General features: G+C 38.0%; 1 non-coding gene across 1 annotated transcript; it reads right to left on the reverse strand.

The window, feature by feature from the left end:
- Positions 1–3105: 3105 nt before the first annotated feature.
- LOC131241869 (small nucleolar RNA R71) lies at positions 3106–3212 on the reverse strand. Its single transcript, XR_009169436.1, has one exon. It is a non-coding gene; the product is annotated as a small nucleolar RNA R71 (small nucleolar RNA).
- Positions 3213–21974: the final 18762 nt, after the last annotated feature.

Here is a 21974-nt window from a genome sequence, read left to right on the forward strand (position 1 = left end):
AGGAGACCGAGATCGAAGAATTCACATGCAAAAGATCTGAGAAAATTAAGCGATTGAAGATAAAGAAGCCTGAAAATCATCCTGAATGCAAGATCACAGGGTTCTCACCAACCATTTGGCTCGAAACTCTATATCTGGCCTGAGGATCATAAAATAACCGTACATGTAAAATTTCAGCCATTGGATCTTTGTGGAAGTGACCTAATACAAAGATCAGCCACAAAACCACTGATTTGGGGCCCACCTAATCTCCGGATATGCCTTAGTTTTGGACTCAACCCCTTACACTATGAGGAAAGATGAATGTACGGTGTGGATTTCCCCAAGTACGTCTCAGTGGGTCCCATTTGGGAGGCACGTGAGCACCATGCAAGAGGTCTTGAGGCGCACCGAACCAAGGGAGTCAGTCAGCATACACTGACCTAACTCCCATTAAAAAAATGGAAGTTTTCATTTTCACGCTACCGCGAAACCTGATGCACATCCACCGTGCGGATTGCTTTGGACCACCATCATGACCCATTTGGATAATCCAAGCCATCCGTCATGTAGAGGGGAAAAATAGTCAAACCTATGTTGACCCCATGCATCCATGCACGCGTACGTGCCAGCCACAGCAATCACAAGAAGATTGTCCTACAATGTTAAAAACAGTTGCAACGCGATTTGATTCCTTGGGCCACTCCAAACTTGTGCAAAACCGCCCATCTCCGACTGAAATTCTGCCACGAATCCAATGGATGGAGTGGAATTCTCTGATGATGCTGTCTATGGGTCCACTGAGCATCTCAGCGCAAGAGGCGTGCGTAAGAACGTCCGGACGCCGCCTAAAATTTTCGGGAAGTTGTGGCCCACCATCTTTGATCGGTTGAGCGATCTAAAACGTTCAGATGGAAGCCCAACCAAGGTCGACCACCACCATGGAGCCAAAAAGATTTTACAATGATCTTCTTATGAAAAACACATTCCAAAAGCAACTGCCTTTGCGGTTTCGTTGCACACATGGCTATTGTTGCGTAAACTCCATCGACTTCTCTCCAGCCACCGACCTTCTCCACTCTTATAAAAGGAAAGAGAGAGAGAACGTGGAGGGGATCCCAAGGACGTGGAGAAGCAAAGAAAGAGAGAGAGAGAGAGAGAGAGAGAGAGAGAGAGAGAGAGAGAGAGAGAGAGAGAGAGAGAGAAAGTGTGGCCGACCAAGCTCCATCAAGAGTTCTTCCTTCCTCTTCCTTTATTTATTTTGATGTTTTAAGAGATTCTATCTTAATCATGATTATGGTTAGCTAAACCTATTAGCTAGGACTAAGAGGTGAAGCTTGTAGCGTGATGGGATATTTTCTATGGCCTTGATTCATGTTTATTGAACTCTCTTTGATTCTAGTTTGATTATAAGGAATGTTTTTAGTTTTTAATGGTTTGTTGTGACTTAAATTACAATGGATCTGCGATAGTTTTGAACACGTTCTTTGCATTATTGTGATTATGAACGTAGGAACCCCTGTTGTTCACCATCGTCTCTGGATGATGGAATCCTTCCTAACGTTCATAATTCTCTTAAATTGGTTGTGAATTGGTTAAATTCTATTGTTTGCTTTATCTCATGGGCATGGTTTTGTGATGGAATCAATTTTAGTTCTCATACCTCTCGTCTATTGAAAACTAGATTAAAAAGAGTTCAGAATTGATTTTTAACGAAATATCTTCCAACTGGATGAAGATAGAACTCTGATTCCAGTTGTGTTCTTGAATCAAGGATAGATCCCCATGATCTCTACAAGTGGATCCTTGGAAACCCTAGTTTCTTTCGTTTGAATTTTACAAGTTTTAGTTAAATAATTCACCATTATTCTCCTACATTCTCCTGATTTAGATTACAACTTCTTCTAGTTCTCGCTCTAGTTACTTTCAAAATACATACAAGGATCAGTCCTTGTGGATTCGACCTCGATCTTACCAAGATTATTACTACATTGTGACCCTACACTTGGGGTTGTGAACATGTTTTTGGGGCTGTTATCGGGGATTGATGGTTGCATTTTTCTGAGATTAACTAGTTTTAGAATTAGGTTAAGATTAGGGTTTTCTAATTTTAGGTTTAGGTTTTTTTGTTTGATTTTTAGAAACTAACCTAACTTACTTGTTTTGTGGGATTCTGATATAGACTTTCTAAATTGGTAATCTCTTTCTAATTTTCCTATTTTTCTATTTTTAGGATTAGGGTTTATTTTTTGTTTTTAGAAACTTTCTAATTCTAGGATTTCTTTTATCTTTATAAACTAACTTGCTTTCTATTTTTAAGTTTAGAACTTTCCTAATTTATTTACTTTTTAGAAACTAGTTTACTTTTTATTTTAGGAACTTTCTAATTTTAGAATTTCTATTTTTGGAAACTGACTTGTTTTGTTTTGTTTTGTAGGATCTTAATTTAAGAACTTCTAATTTGGTAACTTCTTTCCAACTCCTCTCTTTCTAATTTTAGATTTCTATTCTTTTCTTTCTTTTAGGTTTAAGTTATAATCTGAGATTGAGGGCTGCACATGCTTCATGCCCAAGTGGGTTCGTGACAACACTCGACATCTCTTGACTGAAGGAGGATTGGTTGACGGGTTAACTATCCAACACCGCTTGAGATCCCCAAAGTTAATTAAGGTTATGGCTACAAATCAACTGGCTAATCAACCAAAAGGACAACCTCAACTTGAGTTGGGGAAGTCCAGGATGAGAATGAGATCCATCAAACACCCCCACCTCGTACTTTATGAGATTATTTACAACCGATAGGGGTGAGCACGCCCTCATGCATGGTTTTTTCAGAAAATATAGGACACATGGATATTAAGCCAAGGGTGATCCAACTCCTTCCAAAATTTCATGAGCTTGAATCTAAAAATCCATATTTACACCTGAAAGAGTTTGATGAGATCATAGCCACTCTATATTTTCCTAACGTATCTGACGACACGGTCAAGCTGAAACTCTTTCCATTTTCTTTGAAAAAGAAAGCTAAGACATGTTTACATTCACTACGTCCTCAATCTATTGGTAGATGGAATGATATGACAAGGGAGTTCATAAAAAAAAAATTTCTCATACCATAAGACGAACACCCTTAGAAATTCACTCATGAACTTCGCCCAAAGGGAAGATGAAACATTCTTCAAATGTTGGGAGTGGATCAAGGATCTTGTCAGTTCATGCCCACAACATGGTTTTGAAACGTGATGCATCACAAACTTTTTCTATGATGGACTGACATCTCCCATGCATCAATTAGTTGAGACGATGTGTAATGGGGAATTCATGAATAAATGTGTCAATGACGTGTGAGACTATTTTGATAAGCTTGCTGAAAACACACAATCATGGGACATCTCCTAAAAACCAAGCACCGTGTCTAGGCCGACTCAATCCAAGGAAAGGGGTGGAATATATCTCCTGAAGGAGGACGTTGATATTAGTTCTAAAGTGGCTAATCTTACTGGGAAACTCGAGGCCCTGAAATTAAAGAAGGATAAGGCTAAGGAAACTGTTTGTGGTATTTGTGCTTGCAACATTCACACAACTGAGAATTGTCCAACAATACCTACCTTTCAAGAGATGTTGAATGAGAAATCTAATGTCGTGAACAATTACCAAAGACCTTTCAATGGACCTACCTCTAATACATTCAATCTTGGTTGGAGAAATCATCCAAACTTCAGTTGGAGGAATGAACAAACTGCTACCCCTCAAGGTTTCTTCAACCAAATTCCAAATCAAGAGAAACCTCAAGAGGACCCGATTCTAAAACATCTTCAAAAGCAAGAGCTTTTTAATCAGGGTATGCTACAAGCCTTTTAAGACCTCACAAAGGCCATACAAGGACTTAAGACTAAAAGTGTGATTGGGAATAAGGGGAACCTTCTAGCTCAACCTCTTCCTAATCCAAAACCACAATATGAAATTAACGACCCGAGCTCTTCAAATTAGATGGAGCAAGCTAAATCTATCACCACTCTTAGGAGTGGGAAGACCATTGACAAAACCATTCCTGTTAGGGCTGAAAAGCCTAAGGACCTAGAAGAGGACAACAATGATAGACCTAGCATTGCTCCACAAGAATTAGAACTGGAACCTTAAGGGAAGCCGGTTGCTCCATTTTCCCAACAATTGGTTACAATAAAACCTCTCTCTAACTCTCAGGACATTCTAGAGGTGTTGAAACAAGTGAAGGTCAATATTCCTCTACTTGATACGGTTAAACAAATACCTTCATATGCCAAATTTCTGAAAGACTTGTGTACGACCAAAAGATGATAAAATATTCAAAAGAAAATCTTCTTAACTGAGAAAGTGAGTGTCATCCTAAATCAAGATGTGCCACAGAAATTCAAAGATCCTGGTAGCCCAACCATACCTTATGTAATTGGGAACTACCAAATTGAGCACACACTTCTTGACTTAGGAGTGAGCGTAAATCTGATTCCCTACTTGGTGTATAAATAATTAGGTTTGGGTGAATTAAAACCCACCTTAACCACATTACAACTTGTTGATCGCTCAGTTCATATACCGAGAGGGATGATTGAGGATGTGTTGGTCCAGGTTGGTAGATTCTACTACCTAGTAGATTTTATTATCCTGGATACAGAACCCATCAGTAACATGAGTACTTAGATTCCCTTCATTCTTAGTCGCCCATTCCTTACCACTTCAAATGCAATCATTAATTGCAGGAATGGAATCATAAGTATGTCTTTCAGGAATATGACATTGGAGCTAAATATCTTTTTCAATATAGGCAGACGATTAGAGGATGATGATGATTTTCACGACATTAACATGATTGACTCTTTCATGGAAGATAGAACACCTTTAACCTTATCCTTTGACCCTCTAGAGACGTGCCCGGCCTACTCCTATGATTTTGATGATGACATGATTAGGGAGATGGTTATCATGCTTGATACTGTGCTGGTACTTGAAGTTAACCAGTGGAGGCCACAATTTGAAGAGTTGCCCCAAACTGATGAAGTGCCTCTACCGTCTAACCTCAAGGTAGCGAAACTTGACCTAAAACCTTTGCCCTCTGATTTGAAATATATTTACTTAGGTCAAGACGAGACATATCCAGTGATTTCTTCCCACCTTGAGCAAGAACAGGAGAGTATGCTCATATCTACTCTCATTAAGCATAAGGGAGCCCTTGGATGAATGATTACGAACCTTAAGGAAATTGACCATTCGATTTGTACTCACCGCATTTATCTTGAGGATAATGCGAAGACCTCTCAGCAATCACAACATAAACTAAATCCAAACATGAAGGAAGTGGTTAAAGTTGGAGTTCTTAAACTATTAGATGTGGGTATCATATACCTTATATCCGATAGTCAATGGGTGAGTCCAACTTAGGTGGTTCCTAAAAAGTCCAGAATCACTATCATAGCCAATGCTAATAATGAACTCATGCCAACTAGAGTTACTACTAGTTGGAGAATGTGCATTGACTATAGGAAGTTGAATGTCGTCACGAGGAAGGATCACTTTCCTTTGCCCTTCATCGATCAAATTTTGGAAAGGCTAGCTGGTCATTCATATTACTGTTTCCTTGGTGGGTATTTGGGCTACAACCAGATAGAGATAGCTCCTGAAGATCAGGAAAAGATCACGTTTACATGTCCCTACGGCACCTTTGCTTACCGAATGATGCCATTCTGACTATGTAATGCCCCTGTCACTTTTCAGCAATGCATGATGAGTATTTTTTCTGACATGGTAGGGCAATATCTAGAGAACTTCATGGATGACTTCTCTATCTTCGGTCCATTTTTCAGCGATTGCTTAAAGAATCTTAAATGTGTGATGAAAAGATGTGAAGGAAAGAAATTGGTACTCAATTAGGAGAAGTGTCATTTCATGGTTTATAAGGGAATTGTCCTTGGATATATCATCTCATCCAAAGGAATCGAGGTAGATAAGGCAAAAATTGATCTTATCTATAACTTACCTCCACCCAAGCATATACGAGATGTGCGATCCTTCTTACGACATGCCGACTTTTGCAGAAGATTCATAAAGGACTTTAGTCTCCTCTCTCATCTTTTATATAATCTACTTCAAAAGGATGCACCATACGAGTTGACTGAGCAATACTAGGAAGCTTTCACTAAGCTTAAGGGCATGTTAACCACCGCACCTATCATGTAGCCACCAGACTGGAGCCTTCTTTTTGAACTTATGTGCGACGCGTCTGACTATTCTCTTAGGGTGGCTTTAGGCCAGAGAAAAGAAAAGAAGCCCTACGTTATTCATTACTCAAGTAGAACTCTAAATCCTGCCCAAGTGAACTACACTACAGAAAAGGAACTCTTAGCCGTAGTGTTCGCTTTGGATAAATTTAGGTCCTACTTGATCTGATCCAAGATCGTCATTTATTAAGATCATGCAGCGCTCAAGTATCTTCTTTCTAAGAATGATGATAACCCCTGCCTAATAAGATGGATCCTCCTACTTTAAGAATTCGATTTAGAAATAAAAGATAAAAAGGGAATAAAGAATGTAGTGGCTGACCATCTTTCTCACCTTGATCTCTTTGATTCCCTTGAGATGACACACATAAATGACATGTTCCCTGATGAATAATTGTTCAAAGTCTTCCATTCACCTTGGTTTGCTGATATTGTTAATTATCTTGCCACAGGTTTCACACCAACACATTGGACTACGCAAGAGAAGAAGAAATTTTTCACTGAGGTGCGCAAATTCTTCTGAGATAATCCATATTTGTTTAAATATTGCACAGACCAAATCTTAAGGAGATGTGTGTCAGACGATGTACATCACAGTTTCATCTTCTTCTATCACTCTTAGGCCTGTGGTGGTCACTTTTCTGCTAAAAAGACCACGGCCAAGATTCTGCAATGTGGGTTTTACTGGCCCACTATGTTCAAGGACACTCATGAGTTTTGCAAGACTTGTGAGTGTTATAAAAAATTGAGAGCATTGTCCCATCGAAATATGATGCCCTTAAGTGTCATCCTTATCATAGAAGCATTTGGTTGTTGGGGCATTGATTTCATGAGACCATTTCCCCAATCCTTTGGACATTTATATATTTTGCTCGCAGTAGACTATGTCACTAAATGGGCTAAAGCGATTCCATTCCAGAATAATGACCATTAAACAGTCATTAAATTCTTAAAAGAGAACATCCTTTCCCAGTTTGGAACGCCTCAAGCCATCATTAGATAAAGGCTCACATTTTTATAATAGGTCATTCGCGAATTTAATGAAGAAATATGACATCTCTCATAAGGTGAGCACTCCATACCACCCAAAAATAAGTGGGCAACCTGAGATTTTCAATAGGGAGATCAAAAACATTTTGGAGAAAACCGTTAACCCTGATCGAAAGGACTGGTCAATTCGATTGACCGATACTTTATGGGCTTACCGTATGTATTTAAAACCCTAATTAGAATGTCTCCCTTTAGACTTGTCTATAGGAAAGCTAGTCACTTGCCTGTGGAGTTAGAACATAGAGCCTACTAGGCGATCAAAAATCTAAATTTCAATTTGGACAATGCTGGCTCGCTACGCATACTTAAGTTGAATGAACTCGAAGAAATTCGGAATAATGCGTAGGAGAACTCGAGAATTTACAAGGATAAGATGAAGGCGTTTCATGACCAAAACATTCTTTGAAAATCGTTCACGCCAGGTCAAAAGGTCCTCTTGCATAATTCTCGATTACATCTCTTTCCAGGTAAACTTCGACCTTGTTGGACCAGCCCTTTCACTGTTATCAATGTTTATCCTCATGGGGCTGTCGAGATTCAGAATCCAAATAATGACAATGAGTTTAAAGTAAATGGACATTGATTAAAGCCATTTGTTGTGAAATTTGATTCAGAGGATATGTCCATACCTCTGACTGATCCTGTGTACCAAGATTGATCTCCTAGTCTGATGGAGGTATAGGTCGGTTTACTACTTTCATAGGACTAGGGTAGTTTGCTTTATGTCGTTTTAGGATAGTCGACTTTATGCTGTTATGATAGTTTTCTTTTTAGTTGTTCTAGGATAGTTTGCTTTTTATTGGTTTAACTCTTATGCTGACCCACTTTTACACTGAGATCTTTTTGGAAAAGCCTCTTAATTTCTTCTTCAGGTACTACCTTTCCATCATTTCTCCTTTACTTTTGTTGTCTCATGTACACTGCATATTTCTTTTACATTGAGGACAATGTAGCTTTTAGGTTGGGGATGGGAGATTAGGTTACCTAATCAGTGTTTTCTCAGTTTTAAGCAAAATTTGTAAAAAAAAAATTAAAAAATTTTCAATGCTTACCTGTTTAGAAAGTGATAAGTTGTGTGTTTAAGATTGTTTTGAGTATGACAATAAGATAGAAATTGAGTTTTGAATTGTTGGAGTTAGAGTTACTAAGTAATTTATCACTTATGGTTCTTATATTCACTTGGTTAAGAGGATGTTCGAATATTATTTTATTCAAATTGTTCTCTGTGATTAGTATTAGATTTTCTAATTGTTAGTATGGTGATCATTGAAAGATGTTGAGAACTGAGTCTGGAGAATTTATTCACCTTAAAAGAAGAAAAGAACCAGTAAAAAAACAGGAGATCGACAAAAAGGTCATAAAGAATGAATAATGACAACATCTTTGAGGGGAATGAAATATGTCTTTGAAAAAGATGTAATGTCTGAAAAGAAAAAAAAAAGAAGAAAAGAATGAATGAATACAAATGACCGTCGATACAAAATCAAAAACTGAAAAAAGAAGGAAAGGGGGATAAGTTCGGAATCAGTACTTGGGTTTCAACTAATCTTGAAGTGATGAGCATGGCTAATATTCTAAAAAGATAGAATTTTCACTGAGCATGTTGAAAAACTTGATATGTGAACTATGCTCTGACCTAATGGATTAAGGATTTATTTGATCGGTTACTTATGTGTTTTGGCTCCAGGTTTTTAAAAATGCATTTTTCTCATCTTGAGTCTACTCATGCATTCTTGATCACACAAAAGATTATTTTCTGAAAAAGGTTGAACATTGCGCATTAAACTTATTTTTCGCATACTTTGCTCAGGACTAGCAAAATGTTGGTTGGGGATTGTGTTGAGGGTCAAATATTACAAATTGGACCCCACTTATAGCTTAATTTTATGAACATGATAATGCTTAGTGTTCCATTTTAATAACGTTTGTGTTGCAGGGTGAATTCAAGAGCTTGGATTGTAAAGGATGTTAAAAGCATGGATTTGGAGCTCAAGAATCACCCAGGCAAGGGATGGATCTTAGGAGACCGAGATCGAAGAATTCACACACCAAAGATCTAAGAAAATCAAGCGATTGAAGATAAAGAAGCCTAAAAATTGTCCTAAATACAAGATCACAGGGTTCCTACCATCCGTTTGGCTCGAAACTTTATATCTAGCCTGAGGATCATAAAGTAACCGTACATGCAAAATTTCAACGATTGGATCTTTGTGGAAATGGCCCAACGGAAAGATTAGCCATAAAACCACCGATTTGGGGGCTACCTGATCTCCGGATGTGCCTTAGTTTTGGACTCAACCTCTTACACTATGAGGAAAGATGAATGTAAGGTGTGGATTTCCCCAAATACGTCTCAGTGGGTCCCATCTGGAGGCACATGCGCACCATGCACGAGGTCTTGAGGTGCACCAAACTAAGGGAGTCGGTCAGCGTACGCTGACCTGACTCCCATTCAAAAAACGAAAGTTTCCGTTTTCATGCTGTTGCGAAACCAGACGCACGTCCTCCCTGTGAACTGCTTTGGGCCACCATCATGATCCACTTGGATAATCCAAGCCGTCCATCATGTAGAGGGGAAAAAATAGTCAAACTCATGTTGACCCCATGTATCCATGCATGCGCACGTGCCGGCCACAGCGATCAAAAGAAGACTGTCCTGCAACGTTAAAAACAGTTGCAACGCAATTTGATTCCTTGGGCGACACCAAACTCAAGCAAAAATACCCATCTCCGACTGAAATTCTGCCACGAATCTAATGGACGGAGTGGATTTCTCTAATGATGCTATCTATGGGCCCACTAAGCATCTCAGCACAAGAGGCATGTGTAAGAACATCCGGACGTCGCCCCAAATTTCTAAGAAGTTGTGGCCCACCATCTTTAATTGGTTAAGCGATCTGAAATGTCCAGATGGAAGCCTAACCAATGCCGACCATCACCATGGAGCCAAATCAAATTTTGCGATGATCTTCTTGCCAAAAACATGTTCCAAAAGCAACTACCTTTGTGGTTTTGCTGCGTAAGCTCCACCGACTTCTCTCCAGCCACTGACCTTCTCCACTCTTATAAAAGGAAAGAGAGAAAACATGGAGGGGATCCCAAGGACATGGAGAAGCTAAGAGAGAGAGAGAGAGAAGAAGAAGAAGTGCAGTTGGCCAAGCTCCATCAAGAGTTCTTCCTTCCTCTTCCTTTATTTGTTTTGATGTTTTAAGAGATTCTAGCTTAATCATGATTATTGCTGGCTAAACCTCTTAGCTAGGGCTAAGAGGTGAAGCTTGTAGCGTGATGGGATACTTTCTATGGCCTTGATTCATGTTTATTGAACTCTCTTTGATTCTAGTTTGATTATAAGGAATGTTTTAATTGTTAATGGTTTGTTGTGACTTAAATTACGATGGATCTACGATAACTTTGAGCATGTTCTTTGCATTATTGTGATTATGAATGTAGGAACCCCTATTGTTCACCATTGTCTCATAGACATGGTTGGATGATGGAATCCTTCCTAACGTTCATAATTCTCTTAAATTGGTTGTGGATTGGTTAAATTCTGTTATTTGCTTTGTCTCATGGGCATGGTTTTGTGATGGAATCAATTCTAGTTCTCATACCTCTCATCTATTAACTAGACCAAAGGAAGTTCAGAATTGATTTTTAATGAAGTATCTTCCAACTGGATGAAGATAGGACTCTGATTCCAGTTGTGATCTTGAATCAAGCATAGATCTCCCCGATCTTTACAAGTGGATCCTTGGAAACCCTAGTTTCCCACCTTTGAATTTTACTAGTTTTTATTAAATAATTCACCATTATTCTCTTACATTCTCCTGATTTAGATTACATCTTCTTCTAGTTCTAGTTCTAGTTACTTTCAGAGTACGTACAAGGATCAGTCCATGTGGATTCGACCTCGATCTTACCAAGATCATTACTACATCGTGACCCTACACTTGGGGTTGTGAACATCTAGGAGAGAGTGAGTTCACCGGGAGTGGAGTAGTCATGTAACTGAACCACTATATATGCTTGTATTTGGATTTGTCATTTGTGCATCTGTTTAATTATGTTTATGTGTGTGAATGCTTAATTATGAATGCATGATTAGATGAATGCCTAGGATTGATAGGTAGCATATTCCATACCCACATGTTCACTATGTTATAGGTTAATTGCTTAACTTGTGTATTTTATATAGCCTATATGATTGGACCTTTATTGGCTTGGTAGCTATAGAGTTACTTTGCCTTACTTATCTTTCTTAAAAGTTAGGCATTGTTTGTTGTTATAGGAAAATAATTTTTTTAAGTCATATTCACCCCCCCCCCCCTCCCGCCAGGACACTTGGATATACTTCCATACTACTACTATAGCGGTTCTACCACAATTTCATTCCATACTTATCTTCAAGGCAAGTTTCAGTTGTTCTTCTTCAAGAGCTTTTAATCTGACATTTTCCTCTTCTTCTTTCTTACTAATTCGTTGCACTCTCTCTATTTCTGAATCTTCATCTATTATAATAGGGTTGTTATAATATTTTTGTGGCAAGTTGAATTTGGTGTCGAGGGGGTGGCATTTTTCTTATTTGAGTACAAGAGTGCGTGGAATAGAATTTGTACTTCTTGCGAGGCATTAGGACATAGTTTTGCGTCTCCTTCTGATTTATTTATCTCTACACAAACATGTATTATAATAGGCTTGTTATGGTAAGTGTATTCTTAGCCGAATTATTTTGTTCATGAATTTATCTCCACATAAACGGCATTTAATCTTGATTCTTCCAGATATTGGAGAGTATAATTGGGTACCATAATCCCAAATTTTGGCGGATGGGTCATCAGACGACATTTCTACACGAGAACTTTTGTTCATAGAGAATAACATTTTTAGGCGAAGTAATGAAGCCAATATAATTTCTAAGAAATAAAGTAAACTACGTTCAAAATTTCAACGTTAATGTCAAGTACCCTACTCTATAAATAACAGAAATTAAAGTCTTACAAAACAAGTAAAAAGATGAAGATTTGTACAAAAAATTAAAACAATGTTTAAACTTTAAACATATGAAGGTGCAGTGTCAATCTCGTCTAGACTCTCGGTCTTGTCCTCTTCATCATTCTCTTTATCAAATGAACTACCACCCGAAACTATGCGCAACCAATCTTGTGTATAAACGAGCACTTCAATTATTTTAGGTGTAAAATAATTATAAATGAGATTCTATACTTATTCATCACCCTACTACTGATGCTAATTGCAGACTCTGATGCCAATGTTATTATTAGAATTGATAAAATATCTAGAGCCATCAACGATAATGTAGGGTATTTTCCTTCATGAGCTCTAGTCTTCCACCAATCTAAAACGTCAAAGTCTTGGCTGGAGACCTTCACGACTAGCTCCTTGAGATATATATCTGTAACGTCTCGGAAAAATTCGTACAAAGACCCGAGTACCACCTCAAGCATAACCACCTAAGGACCGTATCCTGTCGTAATTTATGCGGAATTTAGTTAAGTACTGAAGTAAATAATCAGTGGATTAAGCTTGGGCCACCATTTTCACAAATGGGAAGGCCCAAAACCTAGAGTACCACTGGCTCAACATCACCTAAAGACCTAGGAGAAATCCCAAGAGCCTGTCACTCTCGGGAGTACATTGAAACCCCATATCGGACCTGGACCGCACGTCGAGGATCCGATGACCGCGAAACTATAAGACTATATCTGTCCTACTGGTCTTGACAATCATCATGGGAATCAAGCCCAGATGGTGTCCATAAACATATAACTTGATCCCTGAGTGAAGTGCATGAGAAACGCGAATATCTTTAGAAAATGAAATGAAACTTAAGTGAATTGGGCCGTTCACTCTCATGTGAAATTAAGGATTTTGGGCTGTCAGTTTCTGACCAAACTTCACCCATGGGGAAAGGAAATTTTTCTGCACATATCCGTATACCTATGGCCCCGATTGAGTAAGTATGATCGTTGATTTGCCGTAGGCTCTCCACGGTCGATTGGCTTATCCGATCGCACCGAAATCATGTCCTGGCATAGATCCATTGTCAGGGAGCGTATCCTATGACGTAGGTGGGTAGTGGGCCTCCCTATGAGCCCTGTTTGTCAAAAACAATCACCCAAAGGGTATAAACCATGTATATAGTGGCCCTTGGGCCATTTACATCACTTTTGGGCTTATAAATAGCCCTTATTTCACCCCATCTCTCTCATATACGAATTTCATCAAACCCTAAGGGAGAGAGGAGAGAAAAGAAGAGAAAAGACGAAAGAAAGAAGGGAGATCTTAGGAGATTGTTGTAGGAATCCTCTCCCATGATTCCACGCACCAAATCACCTCTCCATCGCGCTACCGAATCTCTTTCAGTTATGATTTTGGGTAAGAAAACCTAACCCTAATGTCGTTGTAGAGATCTAGGTTGATTATTCATCAAACTAGCTAACCTATTTCATTATTTAGGTGTCCGACGTTCTATTTTTGGCAACGTAGAATTTGAACCCAGTCCGAATCGAGTATTCCGACGAAAGGTGCGGACTATAAACACTTAGGTTGTGGTTATCAATGCTTTCAATGTTAGCTAATGATTTATGCCTGACTTGATTACTGTCGTATTGTCTTAGATACGTCGATTTCTCTATGAAATGTACATACGAACTGTGATGAGTAAAAGATGCACTCCATGTGTTTTTTGAAATGTTTGAATGACCATTTGAATATGATTTGTGCTTGCCATGATTACTGATCTGGGATTAATCATTGTCATATGCATGTTGAGCTCTCTGTATAAGGAATTGCTAAAATATATGTTGTAACTAATCTAGTCTATATATTTGGTGAAGTGTAGTCTAAGTGTTTGATGAATTGTCTAAATGAGAAATTGTTGATAATTTGTATGTATTACGAGTATTAAGATAGGATTCTTAATTGCCTTATACATATGTATAGTTTCTTTCATGTAATCATATTTGCCTCTACACAATTCACTGATAAAATGCAAGTATTTGGTGACATGATCAATGTGTTTGATGAAATGCTTAAATAAGGAATTCACTTGAATTGTTTGTTAAATGCTGAAGTGATTATCATATATGTTTATTTGCAACATCTGAGTAAGATTAGGATTACAACGTAACCCAAGCAATCGATAACAGTCCCTGTTTGGGTGACCGAATTAGTCTGGCCACATTGGCTATACTTGATCAATCTGGGTCGCACGATGATTGTCGACAGTGGTTAGGCCACGAGGAGTGCTTATGTGCTCCATGTCGATTAAGTCAGCGTGTGCCCGTACCAATTGAACTTGCCTAATAAACCGATTAGCCTATTGTGTGTTTACCATGTCTGGACACTACTGCTTGAATCTAAGGTACCCCTCACTAATGTAAAGGCCCACTTTAACTATAGTACCATGATTCACTAAAACTCATGAGCAGGGCATGGCGGTATGGGACACCATGTTCGAGCTGTCGGCCTATGCTAGGGTAATGAGCCTCCTCGTAGTGACCAATGAGCAACCAAGACTCGTGAGTCGGGCATGGTGGTATGGGACACCGTGTTCGAGCTGTCGGCCTACGCTGAGGTGACGAGCCTCATGTAGTGACCGCGAGTATAAACTCTTGAATTTGCCTATCGACTATTTTTCATTAGGAGTGATGAGCCTACAACTTACCTATCGTATATGCTTAACTAGGAGTGACGAACCTAGATGGATCCTTCGGTTCGGGTCAATGATATAAAGGAAGGTACCCTAGCTTCCCAAACCTGTTGTATGAATAAGCTTAATTAAGTACTCGGTTAACATGACCATGCATCGCATTGCATTAGTTAGGATGTGCTTTAAAGGTGATGAAGTTGCACCAGAGGCAGTGATGTCATATGCAAAATAGGTTGTCGGAGTCACTTGTAAGGGAGCTTCGATGCGAGGGCATACATCATTACTTGCACTCCATTCCTGCATTAACAAGAGTAGTTAGGAAGTGATTGTTATGTTACTTTATCATTACTACTTGATTGACTTGATAACATGTTAACTTTTGCCTTATAGTACTACCGAGTTGGCCACTCATTCCCACTCTGGGACGTTGTTTTAAAACACCAACCAGACTCTGGTTTAGATGCAGGTGCTGATGAAGTCTATGTGACAAACCAGGACTTTATGGATGAGGAGGAGGAATTATCCTACTTACAGTTAATGAGTGGGTCTATGTAGACCTTGTACCGATGCACAGGGACTATAAGGATATTTGGCTTAGTTAGACACATCTACTTTTTTGCATTTTGTTTGTTTTGAAACAGTACATGTATATATTCAGCCCGGTTACACACTCATACTTTGAAGGTTGTGAAACACTTACATGCTTAAACATATAATGTTTCAGACTTCCGCTTACTTAATTTAATTATATTCGGAGTATGATATATTGTTTTAGTATAATCCTACTCATGTTAACTCATTAATATGGGCGAAATCTGAACATCATTATCCATATTGCATAAGTGATGTGCTGGATCTCGGGAGTAGAGCTTTGCTCGACCCTCGAAATTCAGGGCGTTACAATATTTAATTCTGATTCATTTATTTACTGACTCACTTCATCTTATTCTAAGGCTGAGAAGTACTCATCGAGAAAATTTTCATCACTTATATACGAACTGGAGCCAGGCTCATGCATAAGTTGTAAGTCCTAACTTTTGGTAGAATTACCCGCATAAGAAGAGTCCAATTCTTTAATCGCCACACGAACACTAGATGTTTCAATTGTTACCTTATCAAACAAATAAATCTTCTTATAAATGTCACTAACCAGTCCCATTTTGCAGCGAGGATCAAGTACAATAGCAAAAGCCATCAATAAGTGACATTCGCTCCAGTACTTTTCAAATTTCACTTGCATGCTTAGCGCCATATTCTTAATATCATTTAGACCTAATGTGTCACTTCTCTAAAGAGCATCCTTAATCTTCTAAAGCTTTGAAAGAAACAGATTTTCCATTAAATATTTGAATATTTTGGTTATATTAGATGATTTAAATTGTGTAATTTAACTAGATGCTCTATTTTCCCTGTTATTCCTCATTATTATTTCTTTTTACTGATATTCTTGTTTATTGATATTCATCTTATGTTTCATAATCTCTCATCTCATTTGTTCTTCCTTTGTCAACTTGTGACAAAAAGAGGGAGAAATTATGAAATGAATGTTAGTAGATGCTATGAAATGAATGCTAGTATGGAATGAATATTAGTCTGAAGCTATGGAATGAATGTCAGTAGATGTTATGGATAAATATGCTATTAGAATGGAATGCTAGAATGTTATATGCTGTATTTCTCAGGGGGAGCATTAATTGAGCACAATTGGAGATTACAAGGATGCTCTCACATAGGGCAGCTTCAAGTTTGTTATATCTTGAATCTGGTTAATCTTGTTAATCGATGTATTGTGTATGGTTAATCTTGTTAATAGATGTAGAACTATGTAATGTTGTGTGTTTTGTCACGAAATTGACAAAGGGGGAGATTGCAAGTGCTATTATTTTAAGCACACATAAATTGTCAAATTTCGTAAGATAAAAGAGTTTCAAGGTTAGATCACAAGTATAGAATCACAACTACTCTACATGCCTAAAGATCAGCTCAAGATCGGCTTATGATCAAGTTAAGATCGGCACATCTTCTCAAAGAAATTGATGCCCGTATTCAAGACAAGGTCAAGTCAAAGTTCAAGACAAGGTGACTCATGTATTTGCTAAAGCACAGGTGGTATAACCCTAGAAAAACCTTAGGATTAAGTACTTTCAAAAATTCTCTATCTTGAATTTTTATAAGTGTTTTTGTTATGGAATTCGGCAATCCTAACTTCCTCGACCAGCCCAACTTCAAGCCTGACCATCGGCTGGCCTAAGTTTTGGTTTAGCTAGCCTAAGCTTGAAATTCGGCTAGACCGAGAAAGTCCAAGTGAAATTCCAGCAACATAATCTTTTGATTTTTACGGGAATTCAGCCAACCGAGTGCTAAATTTGGTCAACCAAATTGTGATGTTCAACCAACCAAATTTGACCTCGGGCCAGCCGAATTTTGGATAAATCTTATCCCATGTAATCTAGTGTCGTTAGAACAAATCTGTTGGACTCCGGCCAACCGAAGCCAGTCTTAGGCTAACTAAAGTTTCAACCTCTTTGCTTATGAATTGAGCATTTCTCTCATTCTAAAAGATAATGAAAAATTACTATAATCCTTTCACAAGAGAGAGAAGATCAAGTCCTCGATAAAGCTATCTGTGTGGTATTTATAAATTTTAATGTATAGCTTATTCAATTCCTTTAAGTCTTATTATAAGAGAGTAATCTATACTCTTCTTTGAGATCTAAGAGAATTGAATCAAGTAGCATTTGAGTTTTTCATTTATAAAATCTATAGAACCCTAGACTCTTTCTGTTTGATTGAACATTGTGCCATCTACGTTTAAGAAAGAAGTCCTTCTATAAGCTTCTGTCATGTCTTCATATCTAAATTTGAAGATGAGTATATTTATTGTATTTCTTTTTAGGTTTTTCTTAAATAGCTTATGAAAATCTCAGTGAAGTTTTGTCTGAGATTGCCTGTGAAAATTTCAGTGGGGTTTCTATTTGTGACAGCCTGTGAAAATCACAAAAGGGTTTTTATTGTGATAGCCTGTGAAAATCACAAGGAACGGTATTATGTTATTAAAGTGAACCAGTGAAAACCTTATTATAGTGAAAGCCAAAATTACGAGGGTAATAATTTTGGAAGTGGAGTAGGTGTGGTTGTTTTAAGCACCGAACCACTATAACTCCTTGTGTTGTGTGGTGAATGCTTTATTCTGTTTGGTGATTAGATGTTATTTATTATTTCATTCTTGTGGTGAATGTTGTAATCTTTTTATATTTTTTTACTAGTTTGAAATATTGATTTTAAAGATATTCGTGAAATAAGTTTGTCCTACTTAATATTTTAAGTGAAGGTTGTCCTATGAATTATTTTGGAATCAAGGTTTCAATACTAAAGCGATTGATATTTTTGTAATCTTTACATATTCCGTATTTATTTCAATTATTTGGCATTGTCCTATTCACCCCCTCTCTAGGACATCGCTAGCTCTCCATTTCAAGTGGTATCAGAGTGAGTTGCTCTTTTTTTTTTGGATTTACCTCCTTGAGCTAGATCCAGAGCTACAAGATGTCAAATTTTGAAAGCTTATCCATTACCAGGCCACCTCTCCTTAATGGCTCTAATTACTCTTATCGGAAAGCTAAGATATGGATTTTCCTCAAATCCATGGATAAAAGTGTGTAGCAAGTTACTGTAACTAAATGGATCCCTCCTATGACGGAAGTAATAGCCGATGATAAAACCATAACAATGAATGAAACTGCATCCAATTTCTGCACTACTATTCAGAAAAGTGAAAGCAGTGCAAATGTAAAAGCCTTAAATGCAATAAGTTGTTCTCTATTGCTGGATGAATTTAAAATAATCATTTCATGCAATACAACTAAACAAGCACGGGATATTCTCAAAATAATATATGAAGGACTACTATTGTTAAAAAATCTACAATCCAAATCTCACAACCAAATTTGAGGAAATTTGTATGGAAGATAATGAGTCTTTTATGGACTTCTATACGAAACTGAATGACATAGTAAATTCCATGTGGGGACTTGGAGATAGATTCCTTGAAAACAAGGTTTGTGCAAAAATACTGCGATCACTTCCTGATAGGTTTAATTCAAAGGTTACTGCTATATAGGAATTAAGTGATACAGATACTATGAAAGTTGAGGAGTTAGTTGGTTCTCTTCAAACTTATAAGCCAATTTTCAAAGCTCTTAAAATCAAGTCCATTGCTCTTAAATCTTCTAAATCTAATTCAAAGGAATCTAATGTAAATTCTAATTTTGAAGAAAATGAAGATGAGATATGTTGACAAATAAATTTTAAAGAATTTTCAAAAATAAGAAAAGAACAGATTTTCAAAAACTATTTGATAAAAGAAAAGAAAATTCAAATTTTTAGAAATTTAAAACAAAAGACACTCACTGTTTCAACTGCTTTGAATATGGGCATTTAACTTCAAAATGTCCTAAAAAGGATAAATCTATAAGAAAAGGCATGATAGATACTTAGGATGAGTCATCAGAGTCTGAAACTAATTCTGAAACTAATGAATCAGACCAGAAAAATGCAAACCATTTGAAAGCCTTTATGACTATAGCCAGAATTACTTCTTCAGATAACTGTGACATATTTGATTATGAAACTCTAAGAAGTGATTTTGAAAATAAAGATGATCTTCAAGATGCATATGATGCCTTATACAGAGAAAGTTGTAAAATTGTGGCTAAATAGAAAATTCAAAAAGAAAATTATGCTAAACTGCAATTAGAACTTGAAAAAGTTATTTTATAAAAATCTCATTTTTCTAATTGTTTTGAAAAGACTAAATTATATTTGAGTTTTAAGACTTCTGAGGTACAGAAACTTAAATCCAAAAATGATGTAACACCCCGTACTTTTCTGTACTCGGATGTTACCATTGTGGTTCAAGTTAACAAACTTGGGTGAACATACACACCCAATCTATGACATTACCTAGTAATTGATAATTCAAAATCCGTCCGTTCCAACTATTAATCCTTAAGAGGGACAACCATGTTCTCTTGAAACTGAACATTTAGCATCGAATCAGAGTCATAGATCACCAGATTCACCATTTGTTAGAGTCTAACTTGAAGACCTTTCACCAAATCATAACACATAGACCATTGATGTTCAGCTTCGAAATAATCCGACCGCTAAATTGTCGATAAATGTAACTAGATACCTTTCTATTGTCATAGGTCTATGAACCAGAAGTTTAAACAGATCTAACCATCATATTGTTTGGTATCAATGACTAATTATCAAAAGGTACATCGGGTAACCTTTTCAAATATCCGACCCACAAATGATCGGGCCATTATACTTAACTTAATGATCCATCACTCAATCATTGCAATTGGACCCCAAGATCATCAAATGTATTAAGGATTTCCATATAGGTAGGGCAAGAAATCCTAAGAATCACTAATGAACAGATTAGGAAAAGATCTGACCGTCAAATCTCCAATGATCATTAGATATCGTCATTTAGAGACTCAACCCCATTGATATGGCCCATATGAGTTTCTGATTTTCTTCCTATTCGGTCAAATAGTCATATCATGGACCTAGAACCCGTTGGACGGGCTAGATTTCCCAAAACATACCTGTGGGCCCCACACAAGGGTTGTGTGTGCACCAAGGATGTTGCACCCGCAGTGCACCGAACCCACCTCACGGCCAAACTGGTTCTAACCTGAGTTTTCTTGAAAAAGAGAGATTCCCTCTCTTTCTTTCTCCAGTTTTCCCACCCGGCTACTATTTAAATGGACACCGTCCGTTTACAGCCGTTGTGGCCCACCATCACGATCGTCTAAGACGATCCTAACTGTCCATTCTGTTTGTAGGACAAATCTGACCAAAACCTAGCTCCTCCCACACGTGGAATCATGTGTGCATGTTCATGATCATGAGCACACATCAATCTTATATGACCATTTTTCCAAAAACGGAAAGCTCCGTTTCTCCTTCTATTTGCCAAGTTGGCAATCTGAACGAAGAGAAGTCCTTCGATCTCAGCCATTCAACTCATGCAATCCCAGCCGTCCAGGCCTGGCTTGCTTTTAGGTTTTCCTAAGTGAAGGAAGAGACGCGTGTGGAAGGAATCTTCCCACTAGCACCATCCCGACTGTCCTTTAACTTCTAGAAGCCATCTGAAGTATCATAGCAGTTGATTCTAGGGCAACTGACGAGATCATCTTGCTAGAATCGGAGTTCTCATGAGAAATTCGTGACTGCACGAGTTTTTAGCCACGACCTAAAATATCGGAACCCACCGAGTTTTTATTTAAGTCTCTCCAAATGGTGGGTCCCATAGTGTCCTCTGATCGAATCCACACCATCCACATGAAAGAAATCCAAAGAATAACCCTCCGTTGATGATCTGTCATTAATGGCAAGATCATCTTCTTCGTCTAGCCAGAAACCCACCACTTGGTTGTGGTCTACTTTTACTGATCTGAAGCGTACATTTGGTGGGCCATGGTGCCAAAAGTCCATCCACACCGTCTGATCACAGCCATGCAAACAATTTCTAAAGAGATCAACATCCATCTCTCTTGTTGATTGAGATTAGTGGACGAAGCCTATAACTAATCAGCTGATTAAGAGCCGATCCTTCTGTACTTCCTCAAGGCTATAAATAGCTTCTTTCCTTTTAGGGCAACGGATTCAAAAAGGGAGAAAAGAGAAAAATAGAGAGAGAAAAGAGAAAGGGCATTGCACCCAAGCGAGTTTGGAGCTTGACTCACTATTGAGTCAAATGATCTCGACTCACCATGTCTGGTTGTGCAGAGAGTGAAAATGAGAGAAGGAAGAGGGAGAACGAAAGGTGAAGAAAGAAAGTAAGAAGAAAGAAAAGAGAGGGAACGATGAGAGAGAAAGAGAGAGCGAGAGCCAGGGCCCGGGCTGCTGTTGTTGTTCCACACCGAGTCAGGTGTGAGTTCGATCCGAGTTGAGTACGGATTTGGCCTGGGTCCAGGTCGAATGTAAACCAAAGAAAGAGAAATGCT

The sequence above is a fragment of the Magnolia sinica genome, chromosome 3, assembly GCF_029962835.1.
Source record: "Magnolia sinica isolate HGM2019 chromosome 3, MsV1, whole genome shotgun sequence".
In the NCBI taxonomy this organism is placed as follows: domain Eukaryota; kingdom Viridiplantae; phylum Streptophyta; class Magnoliopsida; order Magnoliales; family Magnoliaceae; genus Magnolia; species Magnolia sinica.